This window comes from Hypanus sabinus, chromosome 10 (genome assembly GCF_030144855.1).
Source record: "Hypanus sabinus isolate sHypSab1 chromosome 10, sHypSab1.hap1, whole genome shotgun sequence".
Taxonomy (NCBI): domain Eukaryota; kingdom Metazoa; phylum Chordata; class Chondrichthyes; order Myliobatiformes; family Dasyatidae; genus Hypanus; species Hypanus sabinus.
Genome location: NC_082715.1, coordinates 133,613,110 through 133,637,502, shown reverse-complemented (window position 1 = coordinate 133,637,502; position 24,393 = coordinate 133,613,110). Strand labels below are relative to the sequence as shown.

The window sequence follows — 24,393 nt, the reverse complement described above, 5'->3', positions numbered from 1 at the left end:
AAGTCCATTCAGTTTCCCTCCACCAGCTGGGTTGCTATGTGCTACAGAATTAATATAGTTGTTGACTAGTTACAACAATCAACCCCTCTCCATCAGCCTACAACAGAGCCAAAAATAAGGGTGGGGGTGGGGGGAGGTATCTCTCTCATCAGAGAGCCAAAGTTGCTTGTTCCTCCCAAGACTTTGTGCGTCTCAAAAATCTTACTCTGATGGAGAAAATTCCGATCGTGTTACCTGAGCATGTAAGTGTTGGCCAAGGTGTGCCAGGATGTTCATGTGAAAGAATCACTGTGTGAGGAAGTGGGTGAGCGAGAGACGGTTGAAGTTTGTTGTCGTGTGCACAAGTACGTGCAGGCGCAGATGAGAGGCACGGCATTCACAAGAAAAGCATCAAATTAAACATAAAATAGTGAAAAAAAAATACCAGGATGAGCACAATTGGAACAAAATGAACCAAGTTGATGACCATAGTGAAGTATGCAGGTTGGATCAAGGAGTGAGTAGCTGAAGGGAAGTGACCATTCTGAAAGCTGGTGGTGAGGTAATGAATTGTTTACTTGCTCCCATTATAGGAGACGTGGGGGGCTACCCCAGATAACATAGCCAGACAGTTACAAGCCTTGCTGTTGATAGCAGCTTGTGGATGAATACTCACAATGGAATTTTGATGGAGGCTGAGGCTGGTTGCTAGCACACTGACAGTGTTGTTAACAGGTTTAGAAGCTGTGGGTTGGAGTCTGTTGCAGAAGGGACCAGATCTGAAGTTCACCTTTAGGAACAGAAGCCTAAGAGTCTGTGTTTTTTTATTTTTAAAAAAAACTTGGTTTAGCCTGTGCAGGCAACGGCTAAGCAGTGGTGTTTTAATGCGTCCAATGGACCATCTTCCTGACAGTAAACCAAAGGGAAATGTAACATCCGTGCCCCTTTTTCTGCCTATTCCAGCTGGCGTCACCGGGTAGCAGTTTGGAGGAAGGTTGACTTCTGTTCTTTCCTCATTCGAACTACAAGAAGCCTTGCCTTGCCTTGCCTGAGACCAGCAAAGTCACACGGCTCAGAGATCGTACCCAGTGCATTCCTCAGTCACATGGTTCAGTTACTCATCAGGTGACCTTCCTGCAATCAAATCACCAGGTGAGTGGCGCGAGAGATTTCCCAAACGGTTACACTTTTAAACTGAGCTCTGGGCAAACGTTGAGGGTGTGGGAAGAACTGTGGTGTTCTTTTTTTCAAAGGGCTAGCACAGGGAAGATGGGCTGAAACACTACCCGGTATGTTGACCGATTGCTGTTGGCAGAATCTGAAAACACTCGCCTTCAGAGTTGGGTGTTTCTATTTTTTTTTCTCATGTTTGACATTCAAATTCAAGTTGTAGTAATTGTTGGTGTCATTTTGAAAGTTCAACAAACAAGCTCCCGCAAGACACGAGAGCCATTTATATTTTCCAGCTTGTTTGACTACACAGTATGCCCTCTTACTTTTCAAGTGTGGTTAACTAAACATGAACCGGACTCCAGCGCCAGCGCTAATGAACAGTCCACGTTTTGGTTTATTTAAGGATCGTTGCAGAGACTATATGTACCTGGAGACAGTCCTGTGTTTGCATCCAGAACAATATCACTCTGTGTGATACAAACTGAACTACCTGGCACCTTTCAGACTGTCGCATTTTTCTCCCTCAGTTTTGAAGCCGCAGACCAAAGGTTCTATTTTTTTTGTTTTACAGAGGACCATATACCATGTGACTCACCTTGCTTTTATGGTGGGGGGGCGGTGCACCTCTAGTCTTTTGTTGGCTGGGGGAGTGGTAGGAAGGTGGAAAAAATCTCTTTCAGTCCTTACAAAACTGTCATACAGAGTGCTGCGATCAATATTCCTCCCTGAGCAAACTGACACATAGCAAGTGGGCTTGCCAGTATTTTTCTTTGCATATGTGTGTTTTCTATTAAATTAATCAAAGTAGTTGTTTGCACAGTCACTTTACTTTCTAACTGGAATTTCCATGATCACTGAAATCGGATGACTCTCCAGATTTCAGTACATTGTCACAAATTTGTTCATCTCTCCAGTTCCAGGAATTGCTCCTAAGTTTAGACCATGCCATTTTTTTTTAAATTGAAATAGAAATTTTTTTTAAATTCAAAGGGAATGGTTGCTGGCTAATTTTCATAGATACTGTGTCAGATTAAGGGGAGTTCATTCAAGATGGGGGTGCATGGGAATTTCTTCTTGCAGAGGGTTGTGAATTACTGGAATTCTTTACCCCTGAGAATTCTGGAGACTAGACCACTCGGGACAAGGTCTGGTGAAGGTTCGCAATGTTAATTGACAAGCTCAGACTCGAGGGGCTGAGTGGCCTATCTTATGTTCTTTTGTTATACATATTGTGTGATTAGATTGTAATATTAGCAATTTCAAACCATTTGGGCCCTTAAATCCATGTAATCATTCGTTGGTATTTCTATCACAGCTTGAAATGCTGTGTTTGTGTTCCATATCCCTTGGTAGACTAGGTGCAAGTTGAATATGACTTGGTGGTTTCATCCACACACAGTTCCTCTCTTCCCATTACAATTTGACTACTTGTCAGTTAACCTCCCAGAATTTGCTGAAACTGTAATTATTTGCTTGTGGGATATTTCACTCAAGATGCTACTTACTCATGAGATGCATTTGTGCCATGTCCCAGCCCTTGCTGTGGTTTCTGGGTTGTGAGCAACTGCACAAACCTTGGCTACTATGGAATGGTATTCTGGTTGGAGCTCCATAATTTTTGGTGGTTGTCATGACTGGTATTTGGACCTCTGTCATTTCCGATGTACATAAGAAACTTGGATCAAAATGTAGTTGGAGTGGTTGGTAGGTTTGCAGATGCTAGAGTTTTGGGAAGTGAAGAATGTTGTTAAAGGATACAGGAAAAGATCAACCAGTTCCACTTGTGGGCAGATAAATGGCAAATGCAGTTTAATCCAGTCAGATGTAAGGTGTTACACTTCGGGAGAGGAACTGTAAGGAAAAATTATAGTTATTAGAAGGGACCTTAATCACATTAATGTGCATTCTCAACCTGGGGTCTAGGGACCCTCAGTTAATGGTAAGGGTCAATGGCATAAAACAAGTTTGGGAACCTGGTATAGATAGATATTGGCATCCGTCCATTCAAAAAGTGGCAACATACAAGGCAACAGAGTAAAGTTTACAAACTTATGATGTGGTTTTATAACAGTTTGATTAATGCACGCTTGGAATATTGCAGGCAATTCTAGTCACCCACATAGGAAGAATATGGAGGCTTTGGAGAGGGTTTAGAAGAGGTTTTGCAGAATGCTGCCTGGATTAAAAGGTACTTGTTTTAAGGAGAAGTTGGACAAACTTGAATTTTCTGAAGTGTCAAAGCCTGAGAGCAGACTAATAGAGGTTCGTAAAATTACCTGGCATAGATAGGGTAGGCACCCAGAATTGCTCTCCTAGAGGACATAGCTTTAAGACAAGAGGGAAATATTTAAAGGGACTATTCTGGCAAAGTACCTTTACACTGAGTATGTAAGTACCAAGGGTGGGAATGGAAGCAGATACGACAGTGGCATTGAAGAGGTTTTAAGATAAATGCAGGAATATTTAGGGATATGGTTCAACTGCAGGCAGCAGAGATTAGTTTAATTTGGTACCAAGCTTGGCATCACATTCATTCTGGACTAGCAGGCCCCTTACTGTACCGTACTGTCCGATGTTCTAATATATCCACTTTAACTCAGACCTTGCACCATTATCTATTCCCTTGAGATGCACTTGGGACCCCTTCGGGTCTGCAGATCCAAACCACTTACAAGTTGAAGTTGCTGGTCAGTTTTTATGGTTCAGAAAAATAATGTTAATTGAAGAAAAAGATTGTTTACTCATCTGGCCAGTGAGACAGAAATGGTGATGCATTCATTTAAGATTAAAAAGTACTCTCCTGTGTCAGCACTCCTGTTATCTTATGTACAGCAATGAAAGCAGATCAGATACAAGGGTGGGGGGGGGGGGGGAGAGAGAGGAAATATAAGTCTCTGCTGCTCACTGCCAGAACCTGCTGAACGACAAACTTCAAATGAAGTCTTGTCTCAGTAATGGCTCCTTCATTGGGAATTGACTTGGATATGTGGGTGGCTCCTGATATCAGCTGATGGGGGCAAAGTGCTTCACTCTCAACTACTTCCTCAGTGCAGGGAGAATTCAGGTTGGAGGACATTCTGTCAACAAATCGTTGGGGGGGGGGGGAGGTGGCGAAACACTGCACTCCGCCTCTGTTGGGATGCATCTCAATGCTTTGGCTGAGAAGTGTTGGCATGAGACCCTGTTTTGGATTTGTATGTGTGGAGTAAGATGGAAGTTGAATTGAGCTAGCAACAGAGAGTTAAAACTCTGCTGTCTGACTCTTTGGCTGTTATTCAGTGGCACTGTTGAATGTGTGGGATGTTTAGGGAGCAAAGGAGAATATGACTAGGTTGTGGAAATTACTGATGACCCTGAATCAGAAAGAAACCCTTGAACTGCACTGGAGGAGACGGTACATGGGGGGCACGCAGATTTCTGTATTCATTTATTTTTGAAGAGTCTCACCTTGCTTAGAAAACAGTTTTACAGAAGACCTAGGAGCTGCTGCAAACAGCATTTAAATTCAGTGCATCCTGGGGTAAAGTACTTGTAGCTCCTTCTTTTCTTTATACCTGCAGGGAACAATAGGTGCTATTTAGTGTTTGTAGCTGACCTGCTAATTGCGGCATGCCTGCAGGACAATAACTGTTCAGAGTGGCATTCTGTCTCTTGGAAGATTGGGTGGGGAGGGGGAGCATTGAGAGAGGTCTGCACTCTGGAATAACACCTTCACAAATGGAATTGGAAAACCAAAATCAATCTTTAACTCAGTGTGAAAACAGTGCTCCTCTATGGCCCTGAGATCTGGAGAACAACAAAGAAGGCACTACAAAACCTGCAGGCTTTCATCAACCAGTGACTGAGAAGGAACCTAAACACCAGCCAGGCACTGTGGGGAAAGCACCAGCCAGGAATTCAGGGATACCAACACATAAACAGAAGTGGAGTGGTTTGGCCACGCCCTGAGGAAGCCAACTAACTACATCACCGGGCAGACATTAACATGAAGTCCCCAAGAGAAAAGGGGAAAAGGGATGTCCAAAAAAAATACATGAAGGAGAGACGTCCATTCTGAAATTAGACGATGGGTTCACTCCTGTTCCACCCTTGAGAAACTGGCTCAGAACCAAGGTGAGGGCAGGAGCTCATCAATGGCCTATGCCCTGCTGGGAGCCAAGGACCAAAGACAAGAAGAATGGAATTGGAAGGAATCTCTCAGGGCAGGGTCACACACATCATGGTGGAGTATGTGTCGAAGGATAATATGATCATAATTGGATTGGGAAGAGCTCTGTTTCCTCAGATAAAACTCATCACTAAGGGGATAGCAGGCATGTGTCCTCTTTTCTCTTTTGAAGTCATTCCACCCAGCAAGTCAATGCCAATTCTCTGAGCATTTCCATCCATCCCAACCCCTGCCTATTTCTCTGTAATCCATTCTCTCTCATTAGCTGCCAGCTCCCCAGTTCTTCTGCCCATACTTGTTCATTCGTTATGTGCTAATCAGATGTCATGGGTAATCATGGTCCTTCCATGGCCATGAATGTTCTTGGCAAATTTTCTACAGGAACGCTTTGCCTTTACCTTCTGCTGGACAGCATCCTTACAAAATGGGTGGCCCCAGCCATTATCAATACTCTTCAGAGATTGTCTGCCTGGCATCAGTGGTCACATAACCAGGACTTGTGATCTGCACCAACTGCTCACACAACCATCCACCACCCGCTCCCGTAGCCCCGATCAAGGGACAAAGCAGGTGACCTGCAGGCTAGAGGAGGGAAGGAGCACCTTACAACTCCTTTGGTAGAGATGTACCTCCACCCTGCCACTCACACATAAAATAGTTAGTGACCTAGCCAACCAGCACATCTTTCGGGTGCAGGAGGCAACCGCACACTTGGGCGAAATACTTGCAATCTTACTCTGCCGTGTATTATTGTCACATGTACTCAGTGAAGGACTGAGATCCTGTCCATGCCATTGCCGAGATGGAAAGGAGCCTGTTTGGGGAAAAGTTAGAACGGGAAGAACACCCACATTCCCAACCATGGGGTGACATGGTAGTGTAGTGGTTAGCACAGGCGTTACAGTACCAGCGACCTGGGTTCAATTCCCACCGCTGCACGCCCTCCCCGTGACAATGTGGGTTTCCTCAGAGTGCTTCAGCTTCCTCCCACAGTCCATTACCCAGCCCAGTCATTGCAAATTGTCCTGTGACTGGGCTCGGGTTAAACTAGGGGTTTGTGGGGCGGCATGGCTTGAAGGGGAGGAAGGGCCTGTTCTGCACCGTATCTCAATAAATAAAAAAAAGATGGATTCTATTTCCTGGGATAAACCAAATAATCACGCACGTGGAGAAGTATATTTCCTGGAATTGCTCATGTTGCAAAGGGAGTAGGGGGTCTTTATTCTGGGATAACAGACATCAGAAAGGGAAAGGGAAGAAGTCTGTTTCCTGTTGTGACATACCACGGAGGAAATGGGAAGGAAGGATGAAGCAATGGAAGAAATTCCAGGGAGATGGGTAGAACTGGCCGAAAGCTTTGTTACTGTTGGCAAACTGGGAGGGGCAGGTATATAGAAAAGAAGTTAGATATCTGGTATATTTTTTTGACCGAGGGTTGAATGTTAACCAGGACTTGAGGAGGATTCACTGATTTTCATTACATATTGTCATCTAATAGGTAGTCCCTTTATTTAGTGTCTGATTCAAAGGGCTAACATTAAGCAGCAGTCCCTCTTCAAGAAACTAGACTTGGTTTATTCTATCTGTGACTGGATCCCACTACCTGTAGTGCGTTAGTCCTGACAAAGGGTCTCGGCCCGAAACGTCGACTGTGCTTCTCTCTATAGATGCTGCCTGGCCTGCTGCGTTCCACCAGCATTTTGTGTGTGTTGTCCCACTACCTGTAAACTGCTGGGAGACAGTGCCATCCGGCTATGTCACAATTTTGCTCTGGGCCTCTGTAAACGGCCTCCTGAAGGTTCAACGTAAATTTATTATCAAAGCACACATATGTCACCATATTCAACCCTGAGATTCATTTTCTTGCGAGCATAATCAATAATCTGTAACAGAGTAACCGTAGAATCCACAGAATACCGCATCGACTTGGGAGTTCAGCCAGCGGGCGAAAGAAAATAAACTCTGCAAATGCAAAGAGAAGGAAATAATAAATAATAATGCACGTCAAGAACACGAGTCCTTGAAAGTGAGACCTTAGGTTGCAGAAATATTTCAACGATGGGGTGAGTGAAGTTATCCCCTTATGGTTCAGGAGCCTGACAATTGAGTCCTGAACCTGGTGCCTGTGAGTCCTGAGGCTCCTGTACCTCATTCCTGATGGCAGCAACGAGAAGAGAGCATGGCCAAGGTGGTGGGAGTCCCTCAGTTCTTGGAAAAGAAGCAGGTTGATATTCTTCCTGTCCTTTTTTTTAAAAAAGGGCACCCTCAGCACATAACAAAGGATTAGGTCGTAAACCTTTCGTAAGTGAAGGCCATGTAGGTAGCCGCACATGTTTAACATATTAGAGGCATTCTGTCTATCAGACCCTTTCCATAAGAAGTTGGTACAATTACACATTATATTTAAAAACATTTGGATAAGATCTTGGATAGAAAAGGTTTAGGGCAGTGGTTCCCAACCTTTATTTATGCCATGGATCAGTCCCATTAAACAAGGAGTCTGTGGAGCTGAGGTTGGGAACCCCTGCTGTAGAGGGGTGTGGGCAAATGGGAATAGGTGGGCACTGTGGTTGGCATGGATGAGCCAAGCTGAAGCTCCACTTCCATTCTGAATTACTGTATGAATCCAGCTATTACCATAAATCTCTATTACCTTCCTCACTAAATCCCTGCCAGAGTTTCAGATCAAACGTTTACGAGGTATTCCTAAAGTAAGTTGCCAAGCAATGAGAAAGGGAAAGGGGACTCAAATAGTTTACTCGCACGGACCTTTCCGTTCCTCTTATGTCAGTAAGTTTTCACTTGTGACACAGTCCAACTCGTTTGCCTGTAGGGTGCCCGACTGCATGTGATTCAAAACTTGTAGTTCAGTGTACTGATAGATCAACTCTAAACAAGTAACAAACACAATAACTGGTAAATATTGATGCTTGCTGCTAATCTTTCATGATCCCAGTTCTGATTTGCTGGTCAGAGCTTATGGCCCATTGTTTCTGTGAAGGGGTTGTTACTAGGAGACAGGAACTGTTAAAAGACAAGGTTCACTAATGCAAAGATGACCAGCAGGGACGGTGCCTTGAGTAGCCTCTTTTTAATGGCTGGCAAATATTTGTTCTTTTTTTGTTTTTGTGTTGTTGTTGAGGAGTGGGGGGGGGGGGGGATGAGGGAGCGAGAATAAGGATGTGTAAAAGCTCACAACTTTTAATTGCTTTTAAACAGCATGCGTGACCACTAAATAGTATCAGTTTCTTTTTCAACAGTTAGTCCCAATGTTTTTAAGAAACACAAAGCTAGATCGGTTACTTCATTAATCAAGACCCGTCTGCTTTTCCTTAAGCAGTTCATTTAGGTTTAATTTAGTAACAGTAGAAGAAAGGGAAGAGGACATTTGCTTACAATTTTTAATTTGAGTTTTTAGCACTGGAATTAAGCATCTTTTACTTAATGTATGATTTTGTATGAGACGGCTACTTTAACCACCTATTCTGCAGATTTTTATATCCTTTTTTTTTGTATCTGAACACCAGATGCAAGCCCCTTCCCTAACTGTCCTTAGAAAGGTGCTTACAAATGGCCTCTCTGAACTGCTGTAGCCTTTCGGTAGAGCTGCTCCCATGGTCTGCTGGGTGGGTGAGAACTAACAGGATTTAGACATGGCGGATGCGCTTGAGTTTGTGTCCAAGTACAGTAAAGAGGATGGTAGCGTCCTGCTGGAAGTCGTCGTCCTCCCCGGTGATTCAGTGTTAGTTGTGATGTGATGATGTCTCCGAAGGTGTGTTTGGAATGGTGGCTGCTTGTGGGGGGTGGGGGGGGGGGGTAGACCTCGGACTGGGAGGGAATCCAGTTTCGCTTCGTCAGGAGGAGAAAGGCTTTGAATAGGTGGGTTGCTGTGTCCGCCCCTCTGGAAAGTTCTCCCTCGCCCTTGCCCAGCAAAAAAATCATACCGACTGTTTTGCAGACTGAAGCGGGGCTCTGCAAATAGGGACGTTTCTTGAGCACCTGTTTCCCTCGGTAACGCAGTTTGCATTTCTGGGCAGTGCTGTGGGAGCAGCCTAGGTAAATAATGGCAGGCTATTTGATCGTTTTTGGATGTGATAGTATCCAGAATGATTCCACTTCCTCCTCTTCCCTGCTCCACAGTCTGAGCAGCTGTGTGCAACTTCTTCAGCCAGAGGGTGGTGAGTCTGTGGAATTCTTTCCAGGGATTCAGCACCCCCTGCACTCTCTGGTTGAAGAAATTCTTCCTCATCTCTGTTCTAAAATGAAGTCCTCTTATTCTGAGGTCCTAGGCTCTCCCACTATAAACAAAATCCACTCCACATCCGCTCTATCGAGGCCTTTCAATATTTTGTTGGTTTCCATGAGATTTCCCCGTTCTTCATTTAGCTTGAGGAGAACTGGTGTCTGCTTTCTTTGAGTGATCAAATGAATAACGAAGAAAGTTTGGGGTTGGCATTCTCGTAGCAATTGCACTGCATTAATTCCAATGGTACAGTATAATGGGGCAGTCATCTCACTTAAGGCTAGGGTGGAGAATAGACCTCAATTATTCCTCCTTCATTTGTTAATGAATTTGAATTTCGGAGACTTTTCTTTTCACTCTTGATGGCCGCTTGATTATGCGGTGACTTTTTGTGCCTTGTCTGCCCCTGCGTGAATCTGTCTACACTCAGCTGGTGGTCTGAATGGCCGCAGAAGCTAATCCGTCTCGGCCAGCAGGCCTTCCGCTTTCAGCCGCCCAGCAGGAGCACCTCTGCTTTGGAATGACCAAGAGTCAAACCTGCTGATTTATGCAATCTCCTGTCTTCGCACATTCGCCTTGAATCCAAATGCTCCAGGTTCAAGCCCCACCTTAGAGACGAGCGCAGAGCTTCTGGTTTGAAACTCCCCCGGCAACGTGCTGGAGGAGTACAATTCTGAGGGGAGTTGCTACCTTTTAGACGAGATTAAGCCAAGACTCCAGCTACTCTCCCAAGTGGTCACAACAGATCCCCAGGCAGTATCTTGAAGAACCTCCCGTGTCCCGGGTGACATTTATCTTTTTATTGTCGGCATATAAATACTCACTATTTAATCACAGTCAGGTTGTTTGTAAGAGTTAGCTATGTGCAAACTGATATATTCTCTACAGTACAGAAGTTCATTAGCTGTAAAGTTCTATGTGATGTTGAAACTTGTTAAACTCCATTATACATGTGTCAATCTCCCTACTCCTCCTCCTTCACCCTTGGATCGCACAAAAGATGAGTTGTTGCCTTCGTGGTTATCTAGCTTATCATTGCAAACGCGTGGCATTTTTGTATTAAAAAACCTGTGAGTTCAGCATGCATTTATAACTCTGAATTTATCTATCGTGGTCTTGTGACCGACCTACTGCATGCTCAGCAAGCACAACCAGGTCAAAGTCCTGAGCACGATCTCAGTCTCCTGCCGAACCCTGCTCTTTACAATTGCAGCGCTGGTGGGCTGAACCTTATAAATTCAAGGCTGTCCGGAGAATTTACTCTTAAGCTTTGAATCAGCTTGATGCAGTAGAGACGTGTGCTAGAAGATATGGATCTTAAAAAAAAGGGATATCTACTACCAGAAACAACAACCACAGGGCAATGAGAAGAAAGCGGGGCTAATGTGGAAGCAAGGAAAGTTGTAATGGGCTGTACATTCATTGCCAACAGACAGCTGGCAATGGGACGGCATAGTGGTTAGCAGAATGCTTTGCGGTACCAGCAACCTGGGTTCAATTCCCACCACTGCCTGTAAGGAATTTGTACGTTCTCCCCGTGACCGCGTGGGTTTCTCCCCATGGACCAAATGCATACGGGTTGGTCACTTTAAGTTGTCCCATGATTAGGCTCAGATTACATCGGGGGATTTGCTGGACATTCTGCAGTATATTTCAATGAATAAAGTGATACCAGGAATGTGCTTTGGCAACTTCCAACCGCCACACAGTATTTCAAAGATGCCAGTGCATCTAGTTTTGGTCCAATTTTCTGTTTGAGCAGTGAATGAAGGAAACTTGCTGGGAGTAAGATTTATGAGTGTTGTGACAGCTCTTGAAAAACCATTCAAAACAAGATGACCGTGTCTCCCTTCACGAGGAGATCTGTAGATGCTGGAAATTCAAACAACAGCACACACAAAATGCTGGTGGAACGCAGCAGGCCAGGCATCAGATGCTGCCCGGCCTGCTGTGTTCCACCAGCATTTTGTGTATGTTGGTGTCTCCCCTCACTTGAGTTACAGTTCCAAGATCACCTGTGATCATATTGGCCTTCCTGTTCCTAATATCCAGTGATATTAGGAACAGGAGCTGAGTTGCTTGGCTTCTCTACCACCGCAGTTTTACCACCTTCAGTTCTCAATAAAAGGTCACTTCTTTTCCAACGGCACCCCGCTGTTCAAAAGCAGGTCCACCTCCTGAGAAATTCAGAGAAATATAACTTTTTTTCCCCTAAACTTTTTAAAGTTAGGCATATTTGCATAACTTTAGTGGTCAGCTGCTGTTTAATTACCTCTCCTTTGTGTAAATTCTGAGGGATATGCTTTGTGAGCAAAACTTGCCCGTCCAACATCACCGAACTAGATTAACTGGTCTGTACGCTTGTGGGAGTTTGCTAGACTTTACCACATCAGCCTACACGAGCTGCAGTGGAGCTCTTGGACATTCAAGGGTGTACGGAGCGTGTTGCAATTGAAGCCTTTCCATTCTTTAAAAACTATTTCGGTTTTACTCTAATCAAATGTAACCAAGTCATAGGATGGGGAGGACAGTGTTCTGGCACAGTGAGGTCATGTTTGATTCCAATTTTAGGTCCTTGTTTCATCAGGTAAATTCAGTCCCTTTAGGAGGAGACATAAAGACAATGGTTAACTCCGAAGGGGAGTGAGTGATAACGCACTTTGCAAACGAGAAAGACTTCTGCACTCTCAGTGTTTGCAGTAGATCTTGTTAAAATGAGAATGGTTTCACTTTAGCCATCCTGAGCACTCACTAAACTGGAATTGTGCTCCTTTGACGACTGGCTTGTGACTGAGAGATAAGGAGTTGCAGTTGAAAGGTCGAGTTGTTAATGTTGGGCAGGACTGTTGATTGAATTGACTATGGTTGAAGAGCAGTGAAGTAAGTGAATGTCGGGAAGCATCTTGGCCAGTATTAATCATGTTACAATCCAGAGGATAACTCTGAGCTTTGTGTAGCCCCGTATCGAGTCCAGGTGGTGTAGGGAAGACTCGGGACTGATCTAAATAAAAGCTCTCAAGTTAGGAAGAAATATGAGAAATCCAGATGTGACAAACAAAATAATAGTAGTCTGGACAAAGGTTCTCCACACAAGATGTCGATTGTCCGTTTCCCTCCACAAATGTGGCCTGATTTCCAGCAATTCCTCCACCATTTTGTTTGTTACTCCAGATTCCAGGATTCTGGGCCTCTTGTGTCTGTGAGAAATTCACAACTCCCAGCATAAAAGGAGCTAATTCGAAAGCTTTGGTTTTTAAAGAAACTTATCTTAATAAACTGTTCAGTGAAAATTAAATCGGTGAAACTGTAGTGGGGTAAGGGGCAATTTAAATGAATGTCCCCTCTGCCATCTGAGTCCTAAATGGACACTGAATCTTTGTACACTACCTCACTTTTTTAAAAATATACAGTATTGCACATTTTAAAAATCTATTCAATATACATAATTGATTTACTTATTTATTATTTTAAATTTTTAAAATTTATTTTTCTCTGCTAGATTATGTATTGAGCTGCTGCTGCTACATTAACAAATTTCACGTCACGTGCCGGTGATAATAAACCTGATTCTGATGGTGAACAAAAACTTGAAATGTCTGAGTGGTATGATAGGGCATCGTGATGGATGAAATGGATTTTTTCACCTGTAACTATTTTGTGAATTTAGTTCTGTTGTGGCTTTAATAACAGGGATTAATTGAATGCAACTGAGTATGTTGTTGTTCCAGCTTAATTGCAATGGTGGATTAATGATGTATATAAAGCTGTGTGTCTGTTTGACCTGTTGGTATCCTATTTGAACCCAGTACTATGCATGTCTCTGGCTCTTTTTTTGTGTGTGGAACTGTTTGTAGTAGGCTTTTATTTTTAGCTTTGCTTCAGGAGACCATGGCGCTCTTGCTATCGTGACCCGCACAACTGTCCCCTCTTTATAAATGATGGATTATATGGCAGGGCTCTGTCCGATTCTGTAGAGCGAAGGTCAGCTATGGAAGCTTTACTTTTTTCTTTCCGGCAAACCCTTGGGGGGGGGGGGTGTGCTGGGGAGAGTAGTTTTTCAGGTCAATTGCAGAGACCAGACCAAAAAGAACCTCTTAAAATAGGCCGCAGTCTGGAACGAGGGCTGCTAATCGATGGTATGTCCCAGTGCTCGAGTTGCCTATTCAATATTTCAATAGCTAGAGAGCATTGACAACTGCAGGTCCACACTGCCATACGAAGGCTCCCAATTTATGGGAAGCCTTTTAAATAATTTTATGAACAATATTTTCCACTAATCTTTCTGCTTCCTTTTTATTTCTTACCTCACAAATAGCTAAATAATTGTCTTGGCAGCATCCTTTGCTGAAAATGTGACACGCCCCTCTTACACCAAACTCCGGTCGCCATGCTCTGTTTGGTGCTGTTACTGCCCGCTGCTAACTCAGACGCGCGTGACTGTCAGGACGACGGCAGACGGCGTTTTACAGGGCAGAGTTTGGCAGCTGAGCCCAGTCTTTACATCTTCACAGGTAGAACATCAAGCAGTTAGAATCAGAGTGGTTGAAAATCGTCAATCTGGTCATTCCACCTTAAATTCTGATTTAGCAACAGCTGGACTCCTTGAGCAGGCAACAACATGAGGAATTGTTGAAATCTTTCTACTGCCTTAAATACGCTTTGGTTTGTGAAGAGGAACTCTCAACTGCAAAGGTCCAAACCAGTTTGTTTGTTTGTTTATTTATTGTTTTATTTGAGATGGGCCCTTTTAGCACCCCCCCCCATTTAACCCTAGCCTAACCACATGACTCCTACTAACCAGTACGTCTTTGGGCTGCGGGAGCAAACCATGGAACCCGAAGGAACGCGGTCACCAGGAGAATGTGCAGCCTCCTCACCGACAGTGGCAGGAAGTCCAAAACTCTGTCCAATAAGTTATCCCCAGGTCCAAGCTGTTCCCCAAAAGATTTGAATGATCTATTTACTGAATGCGCAATCTGCAGTTTATTCAAGAGTGGCGTTGTGTAACATGGTTCAATTTGCCAATGCTAACTAAAAATGTGGATTTATTACTGGAATAAAAAGTTCAGCAAGTGGTCGGGAAGTTCTATTCAGCTGCATGCTTTGTGGCTGGAGTAACGTCCTTGAATCAGGTGATGTCATTGGAATCCCAGAAGACAACATCAATTGTTCTTGTGTAAGTGTGGGCAAGCGTATATACCAGCTTTCCTCAAGCTTTGTAGCTTCCTCATGTAGAACAAACAGCCGCTTGGATGGATCTCGGAGTAAGGACACTCACAGACGTTAGACGTCCACGTTTCAGAACCGTTCTCTGCTCGCTTGTATCTGTTCTGGGCAGATGGCGTCGGATTTGCATCTGCTGTGCTGCTTTGCTCAGTCCCTGCGCCCTGTTGCTCCGCACACCTTGCCAATGTGATGGGACACATCAAGGAGCAGAAAGGTCACCAAATGCCATTATAGTTAAACACGACTTGTCACAATATCACGGTCATTAGCGGTGTAGAAAGAAGGCCATTTTGCCCTTTGTGACCAGACAGAAGGGAAAAAAAAACCAATTCAAGTTTAGGTCAATCGATAAATCTTGGTTCAAGACTTGGATCTTAAAAAGTTTTTCAAACACTAATATGTGGAGAGATTTATAGGGATACTTTATTGGCAGAATGAGGCTTAATGAGTGATGGCCAATGGCAGGGCGAAGGGAGTGGTGATGCACTAAGACCCCAAGATAGAAGAATACATGTTTGTGACACTGCTTATGCTGTGAAAGGTTATTAAGGCTTTTCATACTGAGAAGATTATTTTGTGGTTTTCCTTCTACCAACGCTACCTTGAAATGTTCCAAATATTCCAGTCCTTTGCTGTTCACACACAGACAGGCAACCGTGCTGCCTGCCTTTCACTTTCATTTTTTCAGCAGGTTTTTGTAAGGGAAATTCACACTTTTCTGCTCTCTCTGAGGGAGAGTTATACTCAAAGAGATGGTGGGTCTGGTGCTGACAGACACCAGCATTCCCAAAGCTTCGTGGCGTCTGTGGGCACGAGATCGGCAAGTTAACCCCTCTAGGTAGGGTACTGGCAACGTCTTTAACTACCCCTTCCTCTGCCTTGTCCAGGCAGCAAGCCAGAAGATCCCATATTTTTCATTTCCTGTTTGACATCAATGTAATGTTTCCTCTTTGATCCAGTTATCCAGCTTGTTTAGTTTGGCACACTGCCTTCAGTAATACGATTAGCTCAGTGTTTGTAGTTTGTTTCAAACTTGGATCTCCTCCGAAAAAAAGAGTGAGAGTGGTTTTCTCTTTCCTGGATTATTTTTTCCCGGCCTCACCCTAACCCTAATGGTGTGATTTTTTTTTGTTAAAGCCGCGTGCTTGATTTCCTATACCTGAGCGTTTAATCGAGTGATGGTTTTAATTACACGATGAAAACAGAACCACATCTCGTTACGCTTTCTGGAGGTTTGGTAGTTACGAGTGTTAGGGGACCTGCGTTTGGAGGGGGTGCAGTCTGGCTCGGCGCAAGCACCCCTTATGTAAAACTGTGTAACACTGGAAAGTTGACACATCAAGAAAGTGATTTTATATATTGCACTGAGTGCTGAGTTTGTGCTTGACAGCTTCCAACGTGGGCTGTGCAGCAGCATTGCGATCAGCATGCTGAATTCATTAAAGCGGATACCCGCGAAGGTTGTTCTAAAAGGAACACAGCAGCAGATCTGTCACTTTCCCTGGCTGCCGGAGAGCGCCCCGTAGACGCAGTACTGTAGTTGGCGGACTAGAGTCGTGATGTGAAGACGGGTACTAATGATGCAGAAAAGCTCACCGTGGCAGCAGAGGAATTTTAAATGTAGCTGTTCATTTAAATACCTATTGAACAAAAGGTTAATGACGGAATAAAAAGCTGAAGGCAGTTCTCGGGGTACTCTGCTTCATGAATTTTCTTTTTGAGAAGAAAATCTGTTTCCTTCGCCTAGTTCCTTCGCCAATCTCAGTTGATGATTTTTCTTGCTTCTGAGGAAGAAGTTCTGTCGGATGCCTGTTTCCTCTCAAAGCCGCTATGTTGTTGACTGAGGTACTGTACAATGCAGAATAGGCCCTTCTGGCCACAGGACCCAGCAGCCCACGATTCAACCCTAATCCTGGGACAGTTCAACCCTACCAACCGGTGCAGCTTTGGACTGTGGGAGGAGGCCAGAGCGCCCGGAGGAAACCCTCGTGGTCATGGGGGAAGAACTCCTTACAGAGAGCGACGGGCCAGCATCTGTGAATGGGTGCAGTCCTGCGGTGTCTCTGCTTCTCAGTGAAGTTCAAAGTTATTATCCGAGTTCGTACATGGCACCACGTGCAACCCTGAGATTCTTTTTCCTGTGGGCATACTCTGCAAATCTATAGAACAGTAACTGTAAACGGGATCAATGAACAACAAAATATAAATAAATAGCATTATGTAACAAGATAAAAAGTCCTTAAAGTGAGACCATTGGCTGTGGGAACATCTCTTTTCTTTTTAAATCTTTTTATTAGTTTTAAACAAACATAAATGAAACATGAATACAAAATGTTTGAGAGCACATAATTAATAGTTTAAATAGACATTTAGATATGTAATAATAAAAATATATAACCTCTCAAACCCAGAACATTGATGAACAAAGAAGTAAAAAGAAAAAAAAGAAACCCCCCCCCCAAAAAAAGAGAAAAAAAAGCAAAAAAAAACACTAACCAACATGGGCCATTGAATAATGTTAAGTACATATACAGTAGTGCCAATAACTCTGAACTTCCATCCAAATAATTAAGGATAGTATAAGTAAGGTTTAGGAAAAGACAATTCAACTCGTGAAAATGTTGAATAAAAGGTCTCCCAAGTTTCTTCAAATTTAACTGAAGGTTCGGGAACATCTCAATAGATGAGTGTCGTTCTCCTCTCTTGTTCAGGAGCCTGATGGTTGAGGGGTAGTAACTGTTCTTGAACCTGGTGATGCGAGTCCTGAGGCTCCTGTACCTTCTGATGACAGCAGCGGCAAGAAGCAAGCCTGACCTGGATGTCCCTGATGATGGATGCTGCTTTTCTACGGCAATCTCTCGCGTAGGTGTGCTCAATGGCCCATCAGAGCCGCAGCCATAGAGAGTTACAGCGTCGGATGAGACCCTTCAGCCCTCCACCTACTATCCCATGCACCTGCGTCAGATACCTCGCCGGTCGGTCTCTTACTAGTAGGAGTCTCAGTTGTCCAGTTTGCAAGTGTAGCTCACCTAACCAGAATGCGTGTCTGCTTTAGTTAGGAACAGGGCTAGGTTACATTTAAAGAATGAACTTTCATTAGTTCTCATCCACGGAGGCTCTTCTGGCTTCTCCCGCGTTCCATCCCTTCAAAGTAAGGCCGGCGGTGGTAACTTGGTAGGACTCCAATGGAGCCTGACGTTAGCTTGGGTCAGGGAGGCAGTGGTTTGCACTGACCGGTGGGGGGGGGGGGGGGGGGGGTTAGGGATGGGGTTGGAGGGGGGTGGTGTGGAGAGGTATCAAGGTTCAAGGAGTCAAAAGGAAAACAATGAAGAGATGAGCTGATAAAGCACAGTAAACAGAAGACTGTACAGGAGTGTGGGAAAACATTCAGAAGAGGTTTGAGCAGGAAATACACTGCCCAGTCTAAACAGTGACCACAATGCAATGACTGACTTCCAGTGAATGTGAAGCCTATCGATGCGCCATCAGAATGACTAAACGTGCGTCAGACTAGCTTCAGCAGAACTCCCTCCCACTGCTGCTCTATATGGGAAGTGATCCCTCATCGGGGTGATTTGTGTTTGTCGCTGGATAGCTCTGCACATGTCATGCTGCAACTGTTGTGGGATTCCTTCCAACATGGTCAGGCTTTATTTGAACTTTGCTTACACACACAATAAGCAGACGCGATTGCGTTTGAACAAACAAAGTGGGCAGTAACTGGGGGAAATTGAGAATTGATTCACTTCGAGTGCGGTTAGCCAGTTTATTTCAGGTGGATCTTCATTTGTTGCTTTCTAGTGAGACACTGGAAAAGTCTGAATGTAGCTTACGTGCTCAGATCCACACTTTTGCTGCACTTCAGGGTGGTTGTAAGGCTCGGGGGTTAGTATTTATGGGAGAAGAAATACAAGTTACTTGTCAGACAGAGTTAATTCCTTCCAGAAGTATTTCCCTTCCTGCCAGATTGATAAATATTGATACCAATCTGCCAGCTCTTCTTTTATTTCCCTGATGATTTCAGAAGAGGTCGCAGATCACTGCTAAAACTCTCTGAGATTTACCTTCCTAATGTTGCTAGTAACAACCCATTAAATGCAACCAGGTACTGTGTTTGGTTATTTTACTACTAATCTTTTAATGTCAGCTGTAAGTTAAATAGTGATTGACATTTTCTGTTAGGTTTCCTCAGGCTGTGTTTCATCCGTAGTATTTTGGGTAATTCTGAAGGGAACTCGGGATATGATAAATACATATGCAAGTCGCGCTTTATTTCCAATTAGGACAAGTCAGCTCTTAGTAAATGGCCTTTCAAGGGAATTGGGGTTTTGCGACCAATATTCATGCTTACAAGTCGAACACACAATAAATATAAACAGTTCAAAGATGGAAACAGTTGCTGGTGTGGGAAGGCGTTGAGGGAGAGAAACATATTTCTGATTGCAAGTGTCTGATTTCTGATCCTTATTAAAGGATCAATGTTCACATCTGGACATGCAGTTTCATTAAAACCACAACCGTGTTTTTTTTCCATGGTACCTGTTCCTTTCATTGCTATTTAATTGGGCTGTCACGTACTGGCATGAGGCGCTAGAGTTGTCGAGCCTGCATGTCGGGGTACAGAAGCAAGGGTCAGACTGATTTCGCTCACTCTCCTGCGAATGTCTACAGTATTCCTTTCTCCGTGGTGCCTAGGCTGTGGACTGATCCAGCCGCTGTATGTTTCTGCCCTGCTGGTGTGCTGAACTGGGAGACAGAGGCTTTGGGCCTACCTGGCTGCTCACAGTGGATTTTGGTCTTTTTTTTTAATTGGGTAATTCCGGTCTGTTGCTTTGTGGCTGCCCGTAAGCAGACAAGTTTTAAAGTGTACAATTTATATATTTGATAATAAATGTGCTTTGAATCTTGAAAAGGCAATGAAAGCAGAACATAATCTGGATCAATATTCATTGTCAGGATAAATCGGGACAGGGCAAGTTCTAAATACGAGTGCAGTGCACTGTGAGTTAATTCAGATTCTGGAAGTGGAATAGTGAAGGCAGATTTTGAACCACTAAGAACGTGTTCATTTAGTACCGGGCAGGAATGGGGGTTGAGCTAGTAATTAAGAGGAGGTCAACAAAGTATGATGTAAGAATGATCTTAAAGGGGAAAGAGAGAGCATGTTAGATCAACTCTGGTGTAGGGGGGAGCGGAATAAATCTGGCTGCATCCTTCTCCCTCAAATGCTGCCCCAGCTGTTAATACTGATGGACAGAATGGCACAAGAGGTGTGGAGCATTGGCCTGATGGAGCACTGTAAATCCTCTCCACCTAGTGTGATATGGCTGCTTTGACATTGGAATTCACACTTCGGTTACATCCTGTCATTACAGAGCACAGGAGCGGGGGCTGTGGGGTTGCTCCCAGCTGTGGCTGTCCCCATGACATTTCTCTGGAAGGAAAAGTGTTTGGGGCAGACGGCGCTTGAACCGGACCGGCAGTGAGCACAGATCACTTTCCTGCCGTTGCTGGAACTGTGACTCATGGCCTAATCTGTCTGTTACCGCACAGTTACTTAACTTAGTCTGTGTTTAACCTAGTTCTCTTTAATAGTCAATGAGCAAACATTTTCATTTGCAAAGGGATGAAATCCTCTCCCTGAATGGCTTGTATGCCAAAGGCATTAATTGGGTCTTTCAGAGATGAATAATTGATTGATTTAAGGAAGAATCGAAAAAGAAGCTGTATGTTAAAAATCCACCTAAGTACGCAGATTACTATCTGGCAAAGCTTCCTTATCTCTGGCCAGAAGGCTCAAAGGCAGCCCATTGTCTTCAGCCCGGAGGTATTAATTTGAACTGATTGGCTCTGATGGGTAGAAAGTGATTCCACACTGTTCTATAGACCCCTGCCACTGCCACACCCCCACCTGTTGATGCCATATAAAATGCAGGTTTAGAATATTAACACGGAAGGTACGAAAGTGAACCTGCCATTTAAATGTCAAATGAAAAGCACTTGGGGGTTTCAGACCTCAGGATGGCCTGGGAGTTTGCTTTCTAATTTTGCCTGATAAGGGGGCAAAAGGTGCTGACAGGCAGGTCAGTATAGGATTGCCCGATGTCTGTTAGCACCTTAATTAATGATTGTTCGCAAGACAGAGCATAGCTTTTGTATTGCTGATCATAGAAGTCAGATGAGCTCTGGTAAAAAATGTTTTTAGTTCTCTGTCAATGTTCCTTTCAGTAACCCGGTGCTTAATTATTTTGTACCTGGGTAACAGTGAAACCATCGTCTTCCAGGGAGCTAGCTACTCAATAGTTCGACCTCATTAACAGCAAGGAACAAAGGTTGTGTCTCTTTTGTAAAGAAACCACGGTGATCTTCAAAATCCACAGTTGGATAGTCCACGTTATAGGAGGATGTCCTAAATGAGTAATCCCAGTGGACTATAGAAATGATAGAGCAGTTTTGTCTTCTCTGATAGAATTGTCAGTAATCAGAGGGTGTAGATTTAAGGCGAAGGAATCAGGGAGCAGATGAGAAGCTCTTACAATACAGTGGGTTGTTGATCTACAAGTTGCTGACCAAAACAATGGGAAAGGAGATTCAATAGTAGCCTTTAATAAGGGCTAAGTTATTCAGTGGTGGCACCTGCAGAAGAGCTCCTGCTTCAGGGTGAAACCCTGATTTCTGGTATGGGTCTGTGTGAAGTTTTCACGTTTCTACCTGTGACTGCGCAGATTTACTCATGGTGCTTTGCTGTCCTCCCACACCCCAAAGAATGTGCGGATTGCTGTGTTCATAGTCATTGCAAATTGCACTTACTGTGTACGTAAGGGGTAGAATCTGGGGTGGGGTTTGGGGTGTGGGAGAGAAGTTGATGCAAATATAGGAAGAATAAAATGATTACCATTGCATTAGTTTATATCGGTGTTTGACAGGACTCCGTGTGACAGTCTATGACCCTATACAATTTAGAGTTACGGAAAAAAACAAGGCAACTAATTTAAGTATAAGTCAAATAATCTCTCCGCACATTCTGATATGATGAGAGGATGAAACCGTTAAGAGAACGTGGATAGAACTTCCAGAAGTTATAAAGCAGATGATACTGGCAACTCTCAACAAAGCCCCTAGCACTCTTGGAAGGAAAGAGTTAACATTTCAGTTACTAGGACCCTTGTCAGAACTGCCAGTGGAAATGGTTTGCAGTTGGCTTTTTATTGAGTGTATTCCATTAATTCTTGGTGTAACTAAATTATTAATTAATACACACATTCTGCTGATTGGAACCAGATAGGGTTGTGCAGTAATGAAATTTCTCTTGGCCGTTTTTAAACCTCAAACCTTGGATGGACATTTTTTTTTGTTATCACAATATTACCCACGGATACTCAAATCTTATTAAGGGAATTCACAAAGATGCAGCCAGAATTTTCTGTTTTTATTTTAAATTTCCAGTAACTGCAGTTTTGATTTTTCAGTAATCATAAGCGATTCATAGTTCATATGACCAAATATAGCTTGCATTGCTGACCTTGATGTTTGAATTCAAGAAGCTTACTAATAGTTTTGAGTAAGCTGCTGATGACTTGCCATTGTTGCTAAGTTTTTAGGTTAAGTTGAAAAAAATTCATTTTAGTTTCTCTTTTCTAAGAAATACCGAACAGGACCAACAGGCTACTGGGCAGCTTCTTTCTACAAGCCATTAGACTTCTAAATTCACATGTCTGTACATTGCAACGGAGTCACAATGCAAAGATTTTTACTCCCTCGCATTGTGGGATGGATGCAAGGTTGAAATAAATTCCAAAATTCTTCTCAATTCTAACATTGGAACCAAGGACTGGGCGTTCCGCGGCTGCACAACGGGTCTTCCTATACTGATGGTTGATCAGTTGGGAAATCTGGGGAAATGATGTCTTTGTGTAAAATTCGCAGATTTGCACTAAATTCGGCCTTTTTACCCAGAAACAAGGTCATCCGGAATCCAGGTACCTGTTTCCCAATTTACGCTGAGCCCCATGTAGCTTTGTCCTCACCAATTTCCAGGTCTGCCAACTTCCCTAACGTTCTGCAGCAATTGTTTCTGAACCACATTATGGCCACCTCCTCCACGCAGCTGAAATCCACCCAGAGTTTGGAGCCTTATCCATGTTCTCAGTCTCCTTTACAACACCCAGTGTTAAACTCCTAAATCTCTTCCCCCTACTTTGCCTCTCATAAGAACTGCTTGAAACCCATGTGACTGACCAACCATTTGGTCACATGAACTACCATGTGATGTTGCTCAGTCAGACTTCGTTTGGTAATGCGTCTTGGAATGTCAGGGGTCCAATGAAAATGCAAATAAGAGTTGTTACGAGCCCAGGAAGTCTTCAGGAAGCAGAAGTTGGTTCTTGTGGCATAAGCACGCAGATTGTGGCACCAAATGTAGTAGCAGTTAACTAGAAAGTAACCTAGCATCTGTTTCTTTTTAAAAGTATCTATTAATGGAAAATATTTTGTGATGAATTCAGAGCCTGGTGCTTTGCTCTTTAAGGTGGACTGTGCAATTTTAAGAGTGCTCGTCCACTCTCATGTCTTTTGTGGCTTCTGTCAAGGAGGCAGAGAGGTCTGATGTGTTAACATTTCCCACTTACCATCACTTGCCATTTCCCTTTCCTCCCCTCACCCACCCCGTGTAACTTAAAAGCTCAGAATTGCTGTCAAATTGATTTCCATTTCCAGGGCATTTAATCAAGGAGGTCCTCGCGTGCAGAGGATGGTGCAGAGGATTGGTGGCAGAGATGGGTGATTCATCTTGTAATTCTTTAGCCGACCCTGTGCTCCCCACCCGTGCACGGGGCACTCCTCAGGAGGAGGACAATGAACGGCCGACAGAGAGCTGAAGGTCAGCGGCCATCAAACCTCCTCTTGCTTCTGCTTTTCTGCGGTCACTTCTGTTTATCAGCCAGACCCCTTGGCCGCTAATCAAGCCCATTCCGGGACAGACTTATTAATTTAATTAGAATCTGTCAGATCAAACGGATTGCTCTGACAGGCAGGCTTGGGATGAGAGCTGCTGAGGAGGGTGCATGTGCTTTATAGCTGAAAGTAAGACGGTCACCGAGGTGATCAAAGCATTTCCTTATCTGTCTTTCGTTACAGATGGGTTCTCTTTCATAGTTTCCCTTTTGTTTTGGATGCAGGCAGATCTATTTCTTGATGTAGTATTGTTTTCCTTCTGCGATGGAAGCAGCCTTGGTGCACTCTGACTGGCAACTTAGGTAGTGATTAGTCAGGGAGGAGAATGCATACTGACCCCTTGGCCTCTTGACAGGTTTGACAGGTGGAATATAGATTGAATATTTCTCATCCCGACCATGAGTCGTCGTCCACGATGAGCCACCGCGATAACCACAACGGCATTTTTTTTTAATTTCGGGAGGAGGTGAGGAAAGCTGGGGGGGGGGGGTCACAGAGAAAGAGAAGGGGGTGAGGGGATGAGGCTGCATCTGATCGGGTGCTGTTGACTGCGAGGAATTCTTGTGTCAGCGCCTAGGTGGGAAAGCTGCACTTGGCTGCTGAGCGGCATTTTCTTTCTGAGGAGGGAAAGGGCTTTCGAGTGGAGCCAGAA

At 44.0% G+C, this 24,393-nt stretch overlaps 1 protein-coding gene across 2 annotated transcripts in view; it reads left to right on the top strand.

Moving 5' to 3' along the window:
* prdm1a (PR domain containing 1a, with ZNF domain) overlaps nucleotides 1-24,393 on the top strand; it is a 106,423-nt gene that overhangs the window by 10,315 nt on the left and 71,715 nt on the right. For both annotated transcript variants that reach the window (XM_059983022.1, XM_059983023.1), the window contains exon 3: nucleotides 943-1,131. The gene's annotated coding sequence lies outside the window, so the exon portion shown is untranslated. The remainder of the gene's footprint in view (nucleotides 1-942; nucleotides 1,132-24,393) is intronic.